This window comes from Artemia sp. Qi Xiang Cuo, chromosome 1 (assembly GCF_049724085.1).
Source record: "Artemia sp. Qi Xiang Cuo chromosome 1, ASM4972408v1, whole genome shotgun sequence".
Lineage (NCBI taxonomy): Eukaryota > Metazoa > Arthropoda > Branchiopoda > Anostraca > Artemiidae > Artemia > Artemia sp. Qi Xiang Cuo.
In genome coordinates, this window is record NC_142794.1 from 53,465,299 (window position 1) to 53,475,274 (window position 9,976).

A 9,976-nucleotide genomic window follows, 5' to 3' on the forward strand; every position below is an offset into this window, starting at 1 on the left:
TTAATGTAGTAGTTAATTTTTGGAATATACTCGTTATGAAGTCAGGGAAACAATGTTAAAAAATTTGAGTTTTAACTTCTTTACAAGGAAGGTCATAAAAGTAAACACACGTATTATTGAAGTCTTGGCTTGATTTTGGTAGGAACCATGTTGTTTAGCATGAAGGTGTTTTGAGAATAGTGAAAATTCTGAAGGTTTTGATAGAAAACAGTGTGTTTCTTTAAGAAATAAAACGGAATAATCAAGAACTCTTTAGTCTTCAATGGTGGAGATAATTAAAAGGCATTTGATTCTAATCAGAGGCAATATTTTGTGAGTATCCTATCATTGTATAGTTTACAAGATACGTAGCGTACGTTAAGGAGACTATGATGTCATCAATTTTATTTATTGGTTTTTCCCCGACTTGGCTAGCCACGGATCCCAGAATTAGCAAGCCTACGTTAGGTGACTAGGATAAGATGTGTGAGGAAAATTTGCTAAGATTAAATTGAGAAGTAAGGTTATCAGTTGGTTCGGTATGGAATCAGCAGATAGGTATTGTTGTACTTTATCCCTGTTTACGGTAAATAATTAAAAAACAAGTTTTTTAACTGAAAGTAAGGAGCAACATTAAAACTCAAAACGAACAGAAGTTAAACCGTATATAAAGGGTTGCCCCCTCCTCAATACCTTGCTCTTTACGCTGAAGCTGTTAGTAATTTTAAAGAAGCTTCCTATTTAAAAAAACTTAAATAATTGGGACAAACAGTCAAACTTTAGCGTAAAAAGCGAGGCATTGAGGAGGGGGGGAATCTTTCATATACGGAATAATTTCTGGTCGTTTTGAGTTTTATTTTTGCTCCTTGCATGCAGTTAAAAAAACTTGCTTTCTTAATTTATTTCTTTTCGTTTTTCAAATAATGCAGGTAAATCTGACTCACCCTCCATGAAATATACTTCCTGCCCCCTCACAGGAAAAACTGCTCCGTGAAAATTTCATCCAACGTAAAGTAAACCATCCCGCCGCCAAGTTCCCTTCAGACAGCTCTATCCTCGCTGAAAATTTTCCCTCCCCGTAAAATTTCTTGCGGACAATTCAGTCTGAAAACTTATCATTAGCATACTTTCATTTGAAAAAGACTTTAATCTCTAAATTTCTTGATTTCCCGATTACTCCGGAAATTTTCCCTTCCGTGGAAAATTTTCCCGGAAATCAAAACCCGCGCAAAATACACCCCTTATATTTCCTCCGGAACATATTCACATGCAAAATTGAGTTGGCAAAGAGAATGTAAAACAATTAAAAATAAGTTCGTATAGGAATTCTGACAAATACCCCAGTGAAAAATTTTCCCGGGAAAATTCATCTCCCCCCGAAAACTTCCTTCCCCAAGGAATATTCTTCCGATGGCAATCCACCCCAAACACAAAATCCCCTCCCCCAAAAGTCTCTGAATACTTCCCAATAACAAATACTATGCGTAAACAATGGGCAAGGTTCATAACTTACAGGCCTCTCCCCACGGAATTTAGGGGGTCATTTTACACTTAAATACATTGCTATTGATCTTTCAACTATACTGAACAAAATAGTCCTCTCAAGATTTTGATCAGATAACATTGGGAAATAAATGGGCGTGGGAGGGGGTCAGTTGCCCTCCAATCTTTTTTGTCACTTAGAAATGGCACTAGAACCTTTAATTTTCGTTCGAAAGCGCCCTCTCCCGATCTTTTAGGACCATTATTTCAATATGATCACCCCTGAAAAAAAAACAAAAAAAAACAACAAAAAACAAACAATAAATAAACACGCATTAGTGATCTGTCTTCTAGCAAAAAAAAAGAAGCAAAATTACACATTTTCGAAAAAGTCCCTTGAATTTTATGGGCTGTTTCCTCCCATTTCTAAAATCTGGTGATTTTTCTCAGACTCGTAACTTTGGATGGGTAACACAAAATTTGATGAATCTTATATATTTGGAATCAGCATAATAAGCTAATTCTTTTGATGTATCTATTGATATCAAAACTCTTTTTTTCAGAGTTTCGGTTACTACTGGGCCGAGTCACTCCTTACATATTTTGTTAGAGTTACTTACAATCGAACCACGAACTGTTCGATTATTTTCACGAAGTTGTTTTTTATACTTCCGGGTAAGAAAAAGAAATAAAAACTGCAAAGGTTGCAAAAAGAAAAGCCATACAGAATGGAACGATATTAATTCTGAAAGTCTAAGCAACTTTTGTATTTTCATTATTATTATTATTAAGGAGAAAATGTTTAAAGTATATTTTGTTTTTAGTAAAGTTTAAGCGACACTTCGTCTTTTCTAAGGTGTGGAGGGTGGTAGCCCACAAAATATATAGTAATAGTTTTGCTTTAGATTAGCAGACTGATGGAGCTAGGAATTATTGTTTAAATCAATTGGAAAGTAAATTGCAGCCTTTTGAAGAGTTAAAGACATCCTAATCTAAATCCCATGGATGCCCTTGAATATGAACGCATTTTGATCCACTATTTTATCAAAATAATCTTTTTGTGTTGTATTTTTCTGTCTCTGTTTGCTCATTTAAATTAATGCCGGTAAAGGTTATTTATTAAAAAGGAAAAAAGGTAAAAGGAAAAGTCTAAAAAAGGAAAAAAAAGACATCATGGGTCAATACAACTTGACTCGTTTTCGGAATTATTTGTCTTAGTAGGGCAACATTTGTCCTAAAATTACAACTCGGGTGTGTACATGGCCTCCGAAAAAAAAATTAAATAAATAAAAACAAAAAAAATAAAGAAAAAAATACAAAAAACGAAACGAAAATTATTTTCATTCAGTGGAGGGATGCCAAACACAAAAAAAACTATATGTTTGCTGGCTATTAAAAAGGAATATCAGCAATATCTAAGGAATAGCTAAGGGTATTAGGAAACTTTCATGGATGTTGAGGGGATATTGAAGAGAGATTGAAGAATAATGAGCCCCTCCCCCCTCTTCCTGATCTTTTTTAGGTATCCCTCTCTCCTCTACAATGATCGAAACTTTGTAATTGTCATTCTGTTCAAACTAGTCAAAGAGTCTAGTCTAGTATCTAGTAGCTATAAAAGTCTAGTAGTAGTCTAGTAGCTGGGGGTACTCTAGTACCCAAAAAACCCTGGGGCAAGGATTGCAAATGAAGAAACTTGCACATTGCTTAAAAGCAGGATTTCTCATTAGGAAAAAGGGAAATGTTTGATTCTGGCTGCATCCGAGAAGGTTAGGGGTATTAAGGTGAAACTTGGGAGAATGTAGAGGGGTATGTTAGACGACATCAAAAGGCCCTATGTGCATCCAGCTTATAAAAATGAGCATCTGCAATATTTTAAAACCACTAAGGGTATTAAATTGAAAATTTCAGAACATGTTGAGGGAGATTTTGAAAAGTGGTTGGAGGGCAGCCAGTCCCCTCTCATTTCCTTTTTAGTTGCCCTCGCTCCAAAATATTAGATAAAATTGTTTAGCCATTTTTGTAAAATAGTTTAAAGTTCAAATAACTATGTTTCAGGGTTTGACAGCTTTCTCCCACGGGGGAATGGCTGTAAGTTATGAAAGTTGCCCATTGTTAACATGCAAGGTTCTTATGGAAACAGGGGTCGCATAAATTTAGAGCGGGGCTTATTCAATTGGAAATTGAAAGTTCTAGTGCCCTTTTAAGAGTTAAAAGTGGTCGGACGGCAACTATCCCACGCCCATTTAAAAAAAAATGAATCCGATCAAGTTTCTGCTATAGTTATTTTATCCAAAACAGTTCAAAAACTCAAATAACTACAATTTGGAGGTCTACGCCCATCCCCCAGAGCCCCTGGAGCCAGGGCTATAAGCTATACAAGTTGCCCATTGTTAACATGTGAGTTTTTTTCTTAAGAATGGAGGACATGTTTGATCCTGGATTACCGAATAAGCTTAGAGCATTAAGGTGAAACTTTAAGGGAATTTTGAGAGGGATGCCGAACACAATCAAAACAAACTACTTACTTGCTGGTTGTGAAATGGGAATATCCGCAATATCTCATGAATAGCTGAGCGTATTATAGGTTGAAACTTTCAAGATAACTTTTTTTAAGATAAGATTTATTCTTCAATAAATACACATACAATATGACATGGTACTATTCCCCCAAATGCTCCTTGGCCTGTAAAGAAGGGGGAAAATAAATGAATTACTTACTCAGAGATGAAAAACAGAAGAAAATTTTAAATGATCACTTACTCACAGACAGAAGAGCCAAAGGAGAAGAAAAGAAAATATAAATAAAATAAAAACTACAGAAACAAAAATAAATAGAATAAATAGACTAAATTAATTAAGTAGATTAAATAGACTCCAAAAAAAAAAATAGTAAAAAGAAAAAAATAAATACATAGACGAAAATAACTTCTAAGAAGCCAAAGAATTTTTTACATTTTTTTTAAACAAACCGAATAAGTGGCACCCTCGAGCTGATTCAGGCAACTTAATCCAAACAATATGACACGCCATTAGAGGATTAAAGTCTGACCTTATACAAGGAGTAAATAGAATTCGAACATGATTTGTCATATTGCAAAGATTATAATTATTTTGATCAGAGGTAAAAGATAGCAGAACACTTAGGGGCCTGGGGAGGTCATCATGAAGCTGAGAAAAAGTAAAACATGCACATGAATGAATGTATAGTGACTCAAGATCATGTAATGGGATAATTAATGAACGATGAATTCCCTGAAGGAGGTTTCTAGCTTTATTGTAAACCTTAGAAAGTGTTTTTAACAGTGAAGGAAAGGGTGACATCCACAGTATTGGACAGTAAGAAACGTAAGATTGGATCAAGCAATGAAAAAGGATTTTCAAAATTGATCCAGGAAAAGTATGTTTAACTTTCCTTAAAATACCACGACTCTTGCATATCTTCATTTTAATAAAACTAATGTGACGTTTGAAAGATAGGTTTTCATCAACAAGAATGCCCAAAAAACGAACATACCGGTCTTGAGATCTATGAATTATCCCATTTGGGTGGTGAATTTCTGCTAAGAAACACGCGAAATAATCATAAAACTGGACTTAGAAAAAATTAGGGTAAGATAATTAGCATCAAGCCACAAAATTACTCTTTCAAACAAATTTTCCGAATTTAATAGAAGCTCTGATTCGTAGTCTCCCGAAGTACCAAGTATGCTGTCGTCAGCAAAACAAACAAAGACATCAGAAGAAGGCAAACTATAGTTGCCACTATGGGCAAGGGAAGGCTTAGGTTGACAAAGTCTACAGCAATTAATAATTTTCTGCTTTTTTACAACATAATAAAGATCATTTACATAAATCAAAATAGCACAGGCCCTAAAACTGATCCCTGGGGGATGCCAAAATTCACCTGTGAGGGTGAACGGAAAAGCGGAACAAAAGTGATTGGAGGAAAACTAACACCTCTCCCAAGCCCACCATTTCCCCAAAAACATCCAATAAAAATTTTGAGATAGCCATTTTGTTCAACGTAGTTGAAAAGTCCGGAAATTATATCTTTAAGGATGACACTTCGCCCATATTCCTCCGAGCAAGGGTTGTAAGCTATGCCCTGGGGGCATATAAGGTTTTAAAGAAAGCGTTGTGGTAGAAACTTTAAAAAGGGTTCATTCGATTGGAAATTGAAAGCGCTATTGCCATATTTAATAGTCGAAAGTGATTAGAGGGCCACTAATGCCCCCCAAAAGGGTTGTAAGCTATGCCCAGGGGGCATTAAAGGTTTTTATGGAAGGGATGGCTGTTTAACTTCAGAGGAGGCTCAGTCTTTCTCCCTAAAAAAGACTATGTCAATATAAAACAAACAGAAATTAATCAAAAAATCTTTTTGCACAAAATAAGTTTTTCAAACAAAAGTAAAGAACTCCATTAAACCAAAAATGAACAAACATAGAATCAAATAATCTACCAAGCATACAACTACCACAAAATAGTATCAATAAATAAATGAAAGCCAAAACAAACAGAAATGAAAATAAGTCAAAATCAAAAGGAGCAGAAATTAATCTGAGTTGGGTTCTAAACCCTATGCTTTCTAAAAGTCAGAATATAATTTGTACTTTACTTAAAAAAAGTTCTTTTAAATGTTTTCACTTATAACTTTAAGAACACAAAAATTAATTAAGATCTTAAGTAATATATGTCAGAATATATACATTAAACTAACAATTTACATTTTTTTGGTAAATTCATTTGAATTTAACTTGCCTGTTTTTAACATGCAGGATTTATCATCGCGAAAGGAGAGAATGTTTGATCCTGGGGGTGCCTGAAAAGACTAAGGTCATCGAGGTGAAATTCCAGGGAATGTTGAGCTAAATCAAAAGACGATATCTGCTTTCAAGTTATCAAAAAGGTATATCTGCAATATCTTAGGACCGGGTAAGGGTAGCTACTTGAAACTTTCATGGCCACTACTACTATTTCTACTGCGACTGCAAATGTGGGTCTGCAATTGTGCAACTTTGGCTGCTTATAACTGGTCCTATATTTACTTGTGACTACTTTCAGGGAATTTTAAGGAGGTGTTAAACAAAATAAAAACACTGTGTGCATGCTGACTATCAAAAAGGCGCATCAGCAATATCTTAGACGCGGCAGAGGGTATTAAGCTGAAACTTTCAGGGCATGTTGAACAAAGCTTGAATCTTCAGACGATGATGAGGGGACGTTAAACTACATGAAGGGCGATTATGTGTCAGAATCACAGGCAACGCTACAGCGTTGCCTATAGTAAAGTCCATACGGCTTCAATGTTTTATTGTTTATTTTTCCCAGAGGCACTTCATATGGAAGGAGTCGTCGTATAAACTTCAGATGGGGCTCATTCGATTGGAAATCGGAATTTCTAGTGGCCTTTTTAAGAGTAAAAATTAATCGAAGGGCAACTAGCCCCCACCCCTCACGACCTATTAAACCAAAATACATCCGATAAAAATTTTGAGATAGCAATTTTGTTAAAAATAGTTCAAAGATCATATGAAAAAATTCAGGGGTCGACACAACCCCCCAGGGCCTTGGCCAGGCGTTGTAAATTATGCGCTGCGTGCATATGTAGTTCTTATATAATGGATGCTCGTATAAACTTCAGAGAGAGGTCATTTGATTGGAAATTCAAAGTTTTTTTTCACTTTTTAAGAGTCAGAAGAGATAAGATGGTAACTAGCCCCCCACGCCCCTTTTCCCCAAACCCATCCGATAAAAGTGTCAGAGAGCCATTTTGTTGAAAATAGTTCAAACATCAGATAATAAGAACTCCGGGGTAGTCAAAACCCCCAGGACCCAGGGACAGGCGTTGTAATTTACGCCCTGGGGGCATCAATGGTTCTTATAGAAGGGATGCTTGTATAAACTTGAGAGAGGGTTCATTTTGATTGAAAATTGAAAGTTCTAGTTCAGATTTTAAGAGTCAAAAGAGATAAGAGGGCAACTAGCCCTCCTCAGGCCCTTTTTTTCCCAAATACATCCAATAAAAATTTTCAGACAGCAGTTTTGTTTAAAAAAAAATCAGATAACAATAACTCCTGAGTCGACATAACCTCTCCCCCCAGGGCCCGGGGGCAGGCGCTGTAAGTTACTAGCTTTTTCTAAAAAAAAGGCCAAGCTGGAAGCTCGTGAGCACAGGAATGGAACGTTGTGCCTCCGTTTTGCAAAAAATGCAATAATAAACCTTCGCATGGAAAACATTTTCCCCAAAAGACACTCCCCATCCAGACACCACCCGCCATGTACTGTTTCTGAGCCCATTCTTATCTTTTCCTCCATCCGTTGCTTTAGTTCCAAGCATGAAAAAACCTCTGTCCCCTTCATTACTGATAATATAACCCGCTAGTTTTCCTTTTTCCTTTTTTTCCTTTTTTTTCTTCGGTACTGGTGATACCGAAGTTTTATGGTCGTTTGATTCTTTTGTTCGCTCACACATTTTATATTTTCTATTTTAAACCATTCCAACGCTAATTTTATTTTACTCTTTTTTAGTTTTTACCTTTCTAACTTTGTGACATTTTGCCGCTTATTTTGACTGATGAATGGTTTTGCCTTTCTTATATTGTTGTTTTGGGCATTGTTTTGCCAGTTTTTTAGTTGTTCTGCTTGTTTCATACTTTTTTGGGGTTTTATGACTCCGAAATACGAGTTCGGTCCTTTACTCCTTCGGGGCTTGTGATACACATCTTTTGAAATAAATACCTTATCTTATCTTATGCCCTGGGGGCATATATAGTTCTTATTGAAGAGATACCCGTATAAACTTCAGAGAGGGTTCACTTGATTGGAAATTGAAAGTTCTAGTTCACTTTTTAAGAGTCAAACGAGATCAAAGGGCAAGAAGCCCCCCCCCCTGCCCATTTCCCCCAAACTTGTCGGATAAAAATTTTGAGATAGCAATTTTTTTAAAAACAGTTCAAAGATCATATAAAAAAAACTCCGGGGTCAACACAACCCCCCAGGACCTCAACACAAACCCCGAGGGCCCGGAGGCAGGCGTAGTAAGTTATGCCCTGGGGGCATCAATGGTTCCTATAAAATGGATGCTCGTATAAACTTCAAAGAGTGCTCATTTGATTGGAAATTGAAAGTTCTAGTTCAAATTTTACATGTCAGATGGGATCAGAGGGCAACTATCCCCCCACGCCCTTTTTCCCATAAACCAATCCGAAATTTTTTAAAATAGCCACTTTGTTAAAAATAGCTCAAACATCAGATAATAAAAACACCGGGGTCTACAAAACCCCAGCGCCCGTGGGAAGGCGTTATAAGTTATGCCCTGGAGGCATATATGGTTCTTATAGAAAGGATGCTCGCATATATGGTATAAAGGATGCTCGCATATCGGGGCATATGTGGTTCTTATAGAAAGGATGCTCGCATAAACATTATAGAGGGCTAATTTGATTGGAAATTTAAATTTCTAGTTCACTTTTAAAGATTTTAAAGAGACCGAAGGGCAACTATCCTTCCCCCTACGCCCCTTTTCCACCAAACCCATCCAATAAAAATTTGAGATAACCATTTTGTTAAAAAATAGTTCAGAAATGTGACAATAAAAACTCCGGAATCGACACAAACCCCCAGAGCCCCGGGTAAGTGTTTTAGGTTACGCCCCGAGGGCATATAAGGTTTTTACGTAAGAGGAGGTCGTTTAAACTTCAGAGGTGGCCCATTTGATTGGAAATTGAAAAATCTAGTTACCTTTTTATGATTTAAAAGGGATCGGAGAGTATCTACCCCCCCCCAAACACACACGCACAAAAAAAACCTCTTTTCCACAAATGCATCCAATCAAAATTTTGAAAATGCCAGTTCGTTTGAAATAGTCCAACGATTAGACAACAAACCCCCCCCCCCCAAACACACACGCACAAAAACACCCTCTTTTCCACAAATGCATCCAATCAAAATTTTGAGAATGCCAGTTCGTTTTAAATAGTTCAAAGATTAGATAATAAAACTTAGGGATCAACATATCCCCCCCCTCTAGACCCCGGGAGAAGGGTTGTAACTTATGCTCTTGGGGCATATAAAGTTTTTTATGGAAGAAACGGTCTTATAAACTTCGGAGGGGACTCAAATGATTAGAAATTGAAAGTTATAATTCCCTTTTTAAGAGTCAAAAGGGATCCGGTTGCAACTAGCCCCCCCCCCCCAACCCGATTTTCCCCAAATGCGGCCACTTGAATTTTTTATAGCCATTTTTTTCAGAATAGACCCAAGATCGTATAACAAAGACTCCAGGGATAGCACAGCCCACCAAACCTGGGGGCAAGTGCTGTAAATTATGTTCCGGGGGCCTATAAGTTTTTTTTATAGAAGGGATGGTAGTATAAAATTTGGAGGGGGCTCAGACGATTGTAAATCGGAATTTCTAGTGCCATTTTAAGAGTCGAAAGTAGCCGGAGGGTAACTAGCCCCCCCCTAAGGCCTCTTTTTCCCCAAATGCATCTGATCAAAATTTTGAGACATCCAT